General features: G+C 39.1%; 1 long non-coding RNA gene across 1 annotated transcript in view; it reads right to left on the bottom strand.

The window, feature by feature from the left end:
- Nucleotides 1–13848, bottom strand: part of LOC136713675 (uncharacterized) — a 67599-nt gene that overhangs the window by 6204 nt on the left and 47547 nt on the right. Inside the window, exon 2 of the long non-coding RNA XR_010804970.1 lies at nt 1850–1989. This is a non-coding gene — a long non-coding RNA (uncharacterized LOC136713675). The remainder of the gene's footprint in view (nt 1–1849; nt 1990–13848) is intronic.

Here is a 13848-nt window from a genome sequence, read left to right as displayed (position 1 = left end):
TATATCAAATCGAAAAAAAAGCTTTCCAATTGAAGGAACACATGGCGGTGTTTAGCAGGAACATTTATAAATCTCCATATTTGCTCTTTAAAGCTGATGAAATATCCTCAAGTGGCATCCCTTTTAGTTGTGTTGCATTAATTGTGTTTTTTCTTGCTTGGAAAAATAAATGAACTCGTGACCTTTTTTATGGTAAACCTACAGTAAATTCTGCCGGGTAACTAAACAGAGGTTTCCATTTAGTCTATAAATTCCAAAACGTTTTGATTATTTCCGTTAATGTATGGGTCCCGGCCAGATGGCAACGCGAGGTGCAAATGTATTCATGCCTCAAGTTATGTAATTTCCTAAATGCAGAAAGGCGAAGTTGGTTTGGAGAGGAGAGTGCGTTTAATTGACAAAAGTAACAGATCGAAAAGTTAGCTCGGAGCAACAGTTTCAAGTGCTTTTTGCCACAGCGGGTACACTGCTTCAGGTATCAAGCGCAGAGGTGAAGCCTGGTAAGTGGACTCGGCAAGACATTTTTAATTTACAAGGAGTTACCTTCGAGTAGGCGAAAAGCGGACCACACACGCAGAGCACTTTCTTCTCCTGTGAGAGTGCGAGGATTTGTGCACTGGAGCTTTCAAATGCATCTCCAATACCTGCCACTCAGGGAGAGCAGTCAATAATAGGGCGATGTATGTTCACACAAGCTCTGCCTGGCCATACAGCGTCCGTGAACAGACACAGGACGTTTAAATGGGCCGTTGATGGATGGACGGGCGGCCGTAACTCTCCCCAAGCCGCGGATGCTCTGTGCTGTGTGCCAGCGGATCTCTCGCGGGGTAACATCCTCTCTCTCTTGTGTCTAATGCACTGTGGTCGGTACACAGGTAATGGATAGGAAATGTTTGTTTGTTTAGATTTTTTCCCACACAAATCAGTCCCCAGGCCTCCTCAAATGTCATACCAACATACCTGAAGGGGCTAAATTCGAGTGAGCTTTGTCAGTCCTGTATCCCTGTTAAACCCCCCACATGCCCCAATGTCCCACCTCCAAACCCTCCCCCACTCCCCCCCCACCTTAAATTCAATAGGCTCCTCTGGACACAAAATAATGGCTGAAGGGAGACTAAGAATGTGCTCTCGTTATGAGGAGGTGGCAGTGCACCTGGATGGGCAGGCTTCCTGGCCATGCTGTGAGGGGCTATTGTCTGGCATGTCAGCAGCGAGCTCTTTTAATGGGCCTGTATATCATCATTCTGATTATGGCAAGATGACTGCGGTGGGCCCCTAGCGCTGGGGAAAGGCTTAAACATAGGACCCCAAATCCCATCGGCTGAAATCCTAGCACTTAACCCGCGCTCCGGCATTGTGTGCTGCAGGGATTTTTTTTTTTCTTCACTTGTTCTCTTCTTTAAACTAATGGACTCCTCTGTCCCCACTTTCTTTTCTTGTCCGTTTTTCTTCATTTGACAATTCTAGCAGCTGCCCTTTATTATACACATATTTGAATTTTATTTATGTATTTATTGATTGTCCCTTTAAAACTACTCCTGTAGTTCCTTCTCCCTGTGCACAACAAAGACTAATCTCTTTTTTTTGTGGAGGAGAAGCACTGAATTGCAGACAGGTGACAAGAGGAAGGAAACAACCAAAGTAATCTTTATAATCACTTACTCAACTACCGGTTCAGATCCAACAACAACAACAACATGACGTTAAAACAATTTAACACCACAAGATATTGTTCCCTATTAGAGGAATCTTTTGCTACCTAGAAGGTTTGATATTTAAAATGTGGACAATGTTTTTGAAATTAGGCAAATACCAGAACCCAATAAATAAAGTATCTCATGATAAGTACTTTGGTTGGGTTCTCACTGTAGTCCTCCCAGCTGAATTGATCAGGGCCGTGTTTCTGGGCCTCCAGGTCCCAGGCTGTAGCAGAGACAGCCCCGTCTTGTCTCCTGTCCACAACGCTCCATCTGAAGACATGCGGTAATCCTGGTAAACAAAAACAGTGCAATCTTACCCCAACGCCTGCATCGTCACAAGAACAAGAACAAAAAGAAAATAAAAAAACATGAAAGATTAATTGTAAATCAATACTGAATTCAGCTCTGGCAGAGTGTCCCAGTTTAAGATAGGGCACCTAACCTAATAATATACATTTCCACATTTCTGATATATGTTTTATAATAAATCAATAATTCTTTTAATGTTTTTTAAGTCTGAAATCTAAAAGACAGCATGTACTTTCCAGATTGACTAAGAACAAGCCAATTTAACGTAAAAAAAAATGAAATTTGATTGAAATTTAACACGTCTTGAGAAACAACACACTTCCTTAGAAACTAAACATCGCCGCAAATCATGTTGTGAGAGTTTATTTTGAAATTTACAGCAGAAAATATATTACTGCCAAAAAAGCAGCCACTGAGCACTCGTACGGACCCAGGACTAATGAAGTGAAAACTACATGTCTGACAGCACCATCTTGTACTTTAAACAAATTCTGATTCGCAGGAAATATCTTTGAAGGCGCTGTGCTTTGAGACTGAACGTGGGCCAGCGCAGAAGTGGTAAAAGTAGTTCCTGGTGTGTCATCGTCAAGACAATGCGATGAAGGGACGGGAAAGTCCTCGGTGGTCTTGGCCCTCAGTGTGGCAAACGTGCACATTTAAATGTCAGCTCTATGATCAAGCATTAACGTAGAACAATGATCACTGTCAAAGACAATCAAGGAAACCAAGAGCTTTGTGGAATATACCCTCGGCGGAGTCACAACAGGCTCATAAAATGACAGAACAGACGCATTTGTGAAGTGAAACGTGTGAACAGCTTATAAAGAAATAAATCGGATGATCTACAAAATGAAAACTGTGTGCATGACATAAAATGCTTATGGCTGTACTTTAGGTACATCAAAATATGACATCAGACACCTTGCTACTCTTATATCCAGAAGGCCAGCAAAGTCAGTCCCTTCTATCAGTGCAATGATGTAACCTGGGAGTCTGGAATATTTTTAAGCGAGATAATCATAGCCAGTTAAAACGTATAATGTATTATTTGCTGCGATATCTGATCTCAGCCAAAAGGCACGATGTTAGATGATGCCAAGAACAATTATCACAATCAAAACAAGGAAATGCCACCCGGAAAATATTTCTTCTTCTTCTTCCTCTTCTTCATTCCCCGGCTGTTGAAAATGTCCCCTTGCCAAGGTGAGGGGCCACCACTGCCTAGAAAACACGCAGCTCTCCTACTGCAGCTCTAGACTCAATAGCTGGTTACACACACACACACACACACAATCTCTCCAGTTTCTATCCACATGTGCAAGAGTTTTGATTTCCCAAGATTGATTAGAGGACAACAGTCATTCATCATCCCCATTGCCTCTGGTGCTGTTATTGAGCTGAAATATTTATACATTACTACAAAACTACATCTGGTCAGCAAAGTTGAGACGGCTCCCCGGTCTCTTAAAGGGGCTTGTGCCGTTTTTCTCTTCTTCCTGATGTTGCAGGATGAACAATCTTAGAGAGAATCGAATGGAATTGAAAGATTCAACACTTCGGTGAATGCAAGGATTGACGTACTGTAAAATAAAATGACCACCTGGGCCAAGATTAGGGATCAGACTTCCATTAGGATATGGGTTGTATTTCTATTTAGATATGTAGGATAGATGGAGCAGTAGACCTAACATAACATTCTTGTGTTGGCTAGGGTTAGGGTTCAGGTCTTTGTTAGCGCTAATAATGGGCTAGGTGTCTGATTGACATAATAATGTGGTGCTAAGTGTTAATGATTTCCTTTTCCCTGCAATGGAATATCACAGTTTGGAAAATAAATTCAAATAACATCCAGTTTTCATGCTAAACCATTTTAATCCTTGAATTAACTGAGAACGTGAAATACATTTTGATCAAAAGTGAAAAAAACTTTGATAGTCTTTTTAATTTAACATATTTGTTGAAAATGGAAGATATTAGAACTAGTTTATAACAACAAGAGTGCATTTGTCATCAGTGCTTGAATAGCACAGTATTTTCTGTTATCCTACAAATTACATCAACAAAAATTCTTCAGATTATTTCTTAAACCTCATGCACTATATACGTTTTTTTTACTATCAATATTTGTCAAGTCTGGATCATTGTAAGACTAAACAGAGACCAGCGAACAAATAAATACTTTCCTAAAATGTTTAAATGTTGTGTCTAAAAACGCTGAATGTTCAAGACTAATAGCGGTTGTCTGGTTCTTTTAATCTTGCCCTGAAACCCAGTGTTTCCTGGTTGTTTCGGACGGGTGTAAAATGATTTTGAAAAGGAAGATTTACAGAGTGTGAACACAGTTGGAATATTTCTTACTCCGAGAGTCTGAGCAGCATTTGAACAAAATAATTACCTCTCCGGGGAGGTGTGGTGGTTGGAGAAATATAAAAAACCCTACATCGGTTTCCCTTAAAAGGCATTCCCAAACAGAGCAACAGTTTACATTCCCTCAGTGGTGTCAGATGAGAACCAGTTAATGTGTCAGTAATTGGCCAAATGGTATTTTTAGACCCGTCTTAAAAACATCCCAGAGTGCTTTAAAACAATCCGAAATGCGGGACTGCCCTCGTCACAGAAATCTTGCCTGTTCTGCTGTGGAAAAGCATTATGATCTATTTAGTTAACAACTACCGAAACAGCCAGGATTAGGTGTTAGGCGTGCATGACTCCAAGCATCGACTCTCAGCACTTCCCAATAAAACTCCCAACATTTGAGCATCTGTAGCTTTAGTGCCCAACCAAACGCATTGAGAGTCATTAATGTATTTTTATTAGAGGTATGCGGAGAAAGCCTTGATACTGGAGCACAGCCGCGCAGGAAAACAGGCCTCAGACATCAACATGCTTTGGTTTTGATTAGTCCCAGACCTAATTTCAGTGCTATATAGAAACAGTCTATGAATCTTAAGGGGGGTTGGGAACTTTTTCCTTTTACATATTTTTATAAACATTTTACACAGCAGTGCAGCAGAGCAATGTTGAATTTAGTGCCAGTTATCTAACTAAGTATTATTAATTAATTACTAACAATGAAAACAAATCTATTGGTTAAAGAAAAAAAGTTAAAGGTGTTGTTTCTCTCTCTTTCTTATACTGAGAAGCAATATACCTGAAGATGAAAAAAGAAAATACTTTAGTTACAGTGTCCAATTTCTTTCTGTTACGGGAAACTGACTGGCAGCTATGAATTCGTGATTTAACCGAAGCGGGTTATGACACCTAAAAGGCGAGATTTGTAGTAGTATGTGAAAACATTTCATCAGTTAGTTTTAAAATGACGCACAAAAGCACATGGAACAAGGATTATGTGACTCTTTCTTTGACCATAATCATTTGCAGGGCATTACAGAGAGCACTATTAATATATTGCATATGAATAAGGGTTTTAATACCAGACGTGAACACATGTAGAAATCCTGGCTCTGGTTTCGTCAAACTCAATTACATGAACCGAGATAGGCCTGGGCTTTACATTATATTACGTTTCTCTTTTCCCTTCAGTTAAATATTAACCAGTGGTGAAGTTGCAGAAACACTGACTACAGTACTTGTTAAGGGCTGGCCTTTGACACCACTGTGGCTACTGCCATATTCTGCAGGCCTGCTGTCTACAGTCCCGAACAGGAAATGCACCATATATTTCTTATTTAAAAGCTGTCTGAAGCCAAGTGAGCAGGTATGTTCCCAATCAGCAGACAGGCAGTAAATAAACATTTATACATGGCAAGTGCTCTTAGGCCAGCTGACCCCAGCTTGATGAAGGGCACGTAAAGAGGAAATTTGTTTAGTCCCATAAAAAACATGTGTAATATATCAATCACAGGTCAAAATAATTGAAACAAATCTGCCTTAATGGATGCTATTGATTTTAATAAGCACAAGAAGGGGAGTCCTTTAAAATATGTATCAGAATACTAGTCTTTGTCCCGGAGCCGAGCAATTAGACACCACAAATGCTTGGTCTTCTTTCCTGTTTTTAGGGAGTTTGACTGTATACTGGTGATAACCTTTCAAGGCAGCGCTGCCAGGGTGCAATGAAAATGTATAGGTACCATTTCGGTGATGACAGCTCTCTCTTATTCTAACGCCTAATCTCTTGAAGTCAGTGATACCCTTTAGTCAAGAAGAACCACATTGTCTTCAAGCTTTCCTACTACCTAACCTCTTAATTATTTAATTACTTGATTGAATTACTCTCCCCAGGTCTTTAGCCATTGGTAAGAAAAACAAGTCTCTCTCTCTCATGACTGCAATAGTCTACCCAGTCTCATTAAACAACCACATATTTGTTAGTTACATTTAATATGTAAGCGTTTCTTAAAATTACACTTCTCTGTGAAAGTATATATTGTATTTCACAGAAGACAGACACACAAGCAGGATGTTTTCAGATTGCCTCCAGTAAAGGATCCCAGTGGAGTTTTATTAAGTAACTATTTATTGGTTTGATGTCTTGAAAGCCAGGACTATTTAAATGTATTACCTGTGATTTTTTTCCTCAAAGCAGCTGCCACCTGATGGTCTTGAAGTCTGGTGACTGTGGTACTTCACTACGATTCTGTGCAACCTTTATTAATTGCCCAAATTATTTTTTTTACATGGGAACAAGCTTAGCAATAAAACGGATAAGACACACACGCACAGACAAGACATATAGGCAGGTCACATTTAAAAAGTTGATTTCAATTCTCTCCATTCAAAGCATTGAAAGGCACAAGTCATGTCTAAAATGAAGGTAATCCCTTGTCAACTCTGGGCAATTAGTCCAACCGCAACATCTTAATTTGTTCTAATTCCACTCAATTTACTGCCGTCTTATCTTTTAAAAGCTGCGGAAACCCAGAGTAAAAGCTTTGAGACATAAAGCCACTGCTGCTCAGGTGGTTCTCCTCTGCACATAGCAAATGCAAAAAGGGAATGAAAGAAACCCAGAAATGCACCGGCGCATGTTAAGTGCGCCCTAATTACAGTATTAAGGCGAATTGTCAACTATTAGGATCAAAAAGCTACAGCCAACAAGAGCTTTATTACTGATTAGCGCGCTTGTTATCAATTAGGGAAAACACATTAATGTCCCCTGACCTCTTTTAACGTATAAAAGGGGAGTAGAAAAACAAATAATAGTTTTACAACATTGGGTACTTCAGAAGAACCCGTGTTTGATAGCGGTCGATAATGCGCACCTAATTAGCAGAAGTAAATTGACATTGGAGCTCCAGTGTTGGACATACATGACTACTGTAAACACTGTTAACACCCGCGAAGCATGGGCACCCATGTGAATAATGGAGAAAAGAGTTATTGAGCAAATTCAAAAGTCAAACATTGTTACAGCACCCTGCCATTAGTATATTAATGGTCCGTTTTGCATCTTACGGAAAAGGACACAACCTGTACCAGATTTCTCTTAGCGACACATGTGTTTCTCTAATACAATATATACATACCCGTCCATGTGTGTCATATTCGGGCTGATCATACTGAAAATATGTTACTAAATAAGCCATGTTCAAAAGCAAATCATGCATTCACCATTTCACAACTCTCCATTAAACCATGATGACATTACATTATTCATAAACTCAAATCAGTTCCCGTTTGTCCCATTATTAAGACTTATAATAATGTTTACAAATATTAATTGTTTAAAAAAAAAAAGTAACCTACATTAACAAGTCTGTTCTGTGCTGTTTTTGTTTTTCAGATTGAATACATATATAAATACAATATTTATAATTAGGTTTAATAGTTATATCATGTTGAATACAAAATTGCAAAAGTCATTTTAACACTTATTAATAATATCAGTCAAAATAAAGTATACTGTAATCACAGAAAAACTTTACATACACATGTCGCCCATAACTGGTTTAACTGGCAACCAGTGTACATCTGACGAGGTTTACCGGTATACTGTACTAATAATCCAATTAAAATACGTTACGCAATATATAAATACAATACTTATAATTAGGGTTAATAGTTATATCACGCTAATTACAAATATGCATTCACACTCTCGGTGTAAAATAAAAAAGTGTTACAGTATTTAAAATGCTTAAATACGACTTTAATATTGTCAACATCAGATACACTTAAATGCAGGGTGTCCTGTTTCTCTTTAAAAAAACAGCTACATATTGTACTTTTCTTGGACTGTGTTCATGCGTTAGTCATGTTTCTCATCATTAGGGTACTAATTATTGAATTATGTCACCAAGGTACCGTGTGCTTTTACTTTCAGCAAACTAGGAAACACGTCAGCAAGAGCGTGTATTTGAATAGCTTTAATTACATTGGCCAACAACTGAAACAGCGCCATTAATATCATAATGCATTTCAAATAATTACCAGGAAGCATCACATGTGAACCATGCTTACTAACAGTGTCATTAAATTGAGTTATAATTGCTTTAGGTGTCATATGCTTTTCTCATTAATCTCTTTCCTCTACAACTTAATGGGACTCAATTGTGGGTTGTTATGAAAACCTGACAGCTGTGGAGGATGCATATTTGATTTCACCATTTTAAGGGACTTTTTTTCTTCTTCTATGAATTATATAAGATAGACAGTGGGAATAAACGCGCTGCTCTCCACCCCTGGCCTGAGCTCTCAGTGGATGCCAGACAGGCAAACTGCCACAGCACTGAGACACATTGAAAGGCAGTGCTAAAGGATGCACTGTTGACTATGTAACTAAAGTGCAGGGAGCTGATATAATCTAATCTCCATTGAAATATGATTTGCTTTAACTGATATTCTGAAATATGTATGTTTTACGACGAAAGTCCTCTTTGATAAGTAGTAGTAGTATCATCCTTTAGTAGTAGTAGTATTTTGAAAGACAGGACCGGTTAAATGCACACCTACTAAATTAAAGTAAGCAAGGTAATCAATATGATGACCATTTGAATGCGCGTTTCATCACTGTGCCACTAGGTGGCGCACAGGCTGTGGTGAGTTCAGTGGACCCCCATCGAGAGGTCAGCAAAGGGGGACACTGTGCCCACTGATGGGTAAGGGATGGGTGCCTACATTTGTCTACCTACTAGAAACGATAATTGTATTTCACTGGTACGTTTTTGAATTAAGTATTCAACAGTATCCAGAAATACAGACTACCTACTAAAATAATTAGTGTCATCTGTAAGGTGTGTAAATACTTTTGTCCACGACTGTGATTAAAGCCCTTAGCTGGTCACAAGCCAATAGTTACTCTGTCATCCATGCCAACAAACTCCCACTCTCCCTCATCTCCTCTTCCTCCTAATTTCACCCCCTTCCTCTCCGATTCCTGTGCTCCGTCTTTATCCCTCTCCCCCTTGCTTTTTATTTTCTCTCTCTCCCTCTCCCCTCAAACGATAAAATTAAACTTCCTGTTTAAAGGGTCTAGTGGGGATGGTGGCCAAGGGTCTGCTATCAAGCCCTCCGGGCGAAAAGAAACACAAGCTAGCATTTATTCACACAGCTCCAATAAGGAAAAAAAGAGAACACTGTTTAAAAAGTGCTGCACTAAGCACAAATGGTAGGTAATAAATCAGGTAACTATTTTCCCTTTTTTTAATCTCATAAATGTTATTACAAAAGCCGCTATTAGAACCAGACCTGCACCTATGTCTTGTATTTATATTAGGCCAAACGATGCTAGCCGCTTTAAACACAGATCACTAATATGTCAAATTAAGGACCCTTCATAAACATTTAATTAACCTGGTACCAGTGGCTTTATTATTATTTAGCTCATGGACCATTAGATGCTATAAACCAAAAATTAACCCCTGCTTATGTTAGAGCACAAAGCTGCATTGTTGCCTTGCAGACATCTGTAGTATTTCATAAAAATGTATTTGGCTCTTTATATAAATTGACAGAACATTCATCACAGAATTAGCACCATTCGGATAAGCTGTATCATTTTAAAGCATGCTTTTAATTGCAACAACATTAGTTTTTAAAAATAAGTTAGTACTACGTTAATTTGTATCAAATACTGCTTTTAATACACCTGCAAACATTTACAGCAGGGAGTCTCTGCCCCCCCACCACATATATACCCAAACTTGGAAGCACACTGGATATCTTAAACCTTGTAATGGGGAGCTGGAATTTGTTTGTTGAAATTGTAAAAACCCCACGTGAAAAGCTGAAAACATATAAAACATCACTTAAGAGCCTGGCTACAAGACATTACAGGTCTTTTATTCTAAATGCTGTTCGCACATCTGTAACCTACTAATCTTTAAACGTCTTTGACTGTGGAGCAGAGTAATGGATTACTGATACCTTAGTGGTACAGTAGGAGTAGACTTTGAGCAGCGTGTGCAACAATAGTGCTCTGTAGGTCTCAGGTTGTGGACTTCAAGCAAATAAAAGACTTCATCTATTAGAGGTCAAACTGAGCATCTTTCTCTGTGAATTTTGGTTAGCGCTTAAACCTTAAAATGCCACATAGTCAAGCTAGCTTCCATAGGTTCTTATTACATTTTCTGCTGCAGCTACATTTCAATTTTAATTGTGCAAAAGTAATTGTGTTGAAAGGTGTTACTATTTGCACTGAGCAAGAAACAAATGAGCACTTATCTTAATTTTGATAACCGGCTACAGGGTTTTAGTTTCAAAAAGTGCAATTATTTAGGTTTAGCATTCTGCAGCATAACATTTGGCATCGTTCATAGCTTGGATAAAATGTGAATAGGCTGATGGAAGAACTTTTCAGAAGCATGAATCTAGTACAAACATTTATAAGGAAGTAAATAAATGCAAGGGGTGCCATTACACTTTATAGTTCCAGTGTGTTTGACATCCACTCCATTTTTTGTTTTGTTTTTACAGTTTGGATTAGAAAGGATTGCATCAAGTTTGGCAGCCATTTACTGTGACAAAGAGAAAACATGCAACACAAAGGAAGACAGTGAAATGCAATACAAAGAGTCATTAATGCAGCACCTTTTTAAATTTGATTTTGTCCTCAGGGAAGCCTCTGTGGCTTCAATAATTAAATGAAATTGCATATTATGTCACAGGATGGACTCTTTAAAAAAATAATCCTTTAGGAAAATAATAAAATCCCCAACAGGATTTGGGTTTGCTTATTGCATTACAGGCAGAGCGCCTTTGACCGGCATTCCAAGGCATTGAGATGTGCAGGATTGGGTAGTTTCAGGTCCGTAGCTGGATTATGAAGTTATCAATGGCCGGGTCTGGCCCAAAAAAAAAGAGAGAAGAGATCTTTGCGTGAGTGTCTCTAATTGGCAGCAGAGGGGAGCTGTAAGCTGACATCTGCAGCTGATTTTTGGTGATAATAAATCAGGTTTGTTTCTCAACTGGCCCGCTTCCATTTCTCTTTTTCTTTTCCCTGCCCAGCGGAAACCGAAGGACTAGTGGTAGAATCCGGGAACATTCACCACCCCCTTTGCTTTTTGGGTGGCCAGACAGCTTGAGCCACGAAAGACCCTGGCCAAAAAGTGCTTTCTGATTATCGCAGAGCGTGCAGTGTTTACTCAAACGTGTGAACAGCACACAGCACAGCACCGTACATCCCCCTGGGTTACGAGGGCCAGATCCCAGGCTGCTCCCCTCCCTCCAAACAGGGTTCCCTGACTCAATGAGTTTGTTTATTTAAAGTTACTTTTTTACCCAGCGCAGCCCTTCAAGACTGAGTGTCTTGTATTTGGTAATGCTGTGTCAACAAGAAGAAATCGGACAGGAAAGGCAGCATGTCTCGAGGAGGTTAATGACGAGGCAAAACACAAACACGCAGGACTGATGAACCCATCGATTTAAATTCATATCCATAAAATATGTTCGCACCAGTAGAAGACCATTAAGTGCAAAATGCCCCTTATCGTTGTTATTTTTTTGGCTGTTCCACAACGCAGATTTATACCTCATGTTCCGTTACAGAACCTGACTAATTGACTCGCACAGATTGAAACACGTAGACAGACGGCTGGAGTTCAAGTATTCTTCCTGAACTCAATTTGAGACAATGGTTTCCCCTTGTTCGTCTAAATCAATTCCTTTCCATACCAGATGTGCCAGGCCAGAGCTCTTTCATCCCACATAAAAAATAGAGACCTGCAGCACACTTATTATACAGTAAGCCAAAAATGCATTGTCAGGGAGGTAGATCTGAAATCTTTCACGACCATTAGGCCAAAACAATTCAAAATACCCACAATGCTTTGAGTGTATCTACCCATAGCCCACAACTGTGCTTTAAGGTTGTAGCAATTTCAGATCAGCAATGCTTCCCAATGCTACCACAGGACTGTATTAATTGACACCAAAATGGTTCCTCTCAGAGTTCAGAATTATGACAAGCACTCAACCTCCTGCTGTCCAATCTCAACTTCAAAAACCGTAATCACAGTGATGAGGGATGAGATCATCTCCTAGTGGCTGCTTAAAGACCATACTGATGTATGAACTGAGTAGTCTGGTTTTCAGCCATGTGGTGTAAACACTAAGGTAAGGTATAGTCATCCTTCATACAGAGTCATATATACATATACAGAACCGGAAATGGAAAATGTACACTTTTAAAATTCTCTAGTTTTGCTTTGGACCACATAATAAATGAGCATGGGTAGCCTGAACACACAAAAAAAGAGAGAGACACAAAATATGATTATATGATTTTGCCAAAATCAACAGGGCAGTCAGCGTTTCATATTACATCCAGTTCGGGAAGAGATGACTCCTCTCTGACCAGCGTTAATGCACAGAGACTGCAGCAGCAAGCAGACAGAGATCCTAAGATGCACGCTCGCCCAGGCCAGCAACCACTGTCTTCTTCCAGACGCATCTCACTTCGCACAGGTTGGAATGCGTCAGATGCGGATCATGATCGTGGGCAAGTAATCGCACCCCTCCGATTGTGCTCTAAAAGATCATAAAATGAAATGATTCCTCCGTCGCTGCATGGTTTCTAACAACAGAATACAATCCTGCCTTCAGGGGCAATAAATATTGGGCTCCAGCTTTCAACAGAGCCGTGTTTAGACAACTGCTCTAACCACATCTTCTTTGTTCATCAGTTTTGTTGAGTTTGGGATGCTATCAAAAACGCCAGACATCTGCGATCCAAAAAACTCTCTCAAACCAAATGCACAGTAGGCTTTGATTTAAGGCGCCTTTCAGTTTAAAGATGCAGTTTCCATTTCCCCTCCTCCAGCCTTCTGTCATGGCGGTGAAGAACAAACGGGACTGGTGATTAGAAGTAATTTGAGGATGCCATTTTAAATTAAATGGTCTAATATAATACAAGTACAGTGAATCATTGTTGTGCTTATAATAAATAAATCATAACAATATCCAGAAGTAAAGCCAACATGTTTGAATTTCATTTGGTGTCAATTTTGTACAATGTAAACCATTCTGAACAAATCTGTCACCAATTGTTACAGGTTTCTATTATTTTTCAATTCTTGTTTCTATATTTTTTTGTATGATTACTGTAAAGAAAATAAATTAAATTAATAATATGGAGTATATTTTCACTGAGCCACACCAGTGGTCAGTTTTTATGTTCGTAGTTAGTGGGTTTAAGTAGCTTCCATAGAGTGGACATTTCAGGACCCTGGACAGGGAGATTCTATATGTAAAAAACAGGTGACAATATGATATAACAGATAATCCAAATATCAATGCATATCTAAAACTTGAACATTTATTGTATATCTGACTCTCAGAAGAAGCTGGCCTTAAACACTGTATGGGAAAGCCATAGTCTTTAATCCAAAAATGTTAATTAAATCTTTCCTTTTTAATCCAGACCAATTGCATTTCTTTA

Source organism: Amia ocellicauda, chromosome 18 (genome assembly GCF_036373705.1).
Source record: "Amia ocellicauda isolate fAmiCal2 chromosome 18, fAmiCal2.hap1, whole genome shotgun sequence".
In the NCBI taxonomy this organism is placed as follows: Eukaryota; Metazoa; Chordata; class Actinopteri; order Amiiformes; family Amiidae; genus Amia; species Amia ocellicauda.
The sequence above is the reverse complement of the archived record's forward strand: the minus strand, read 5'-3'. Positions and strand labels throughout refer to the sequence as shown.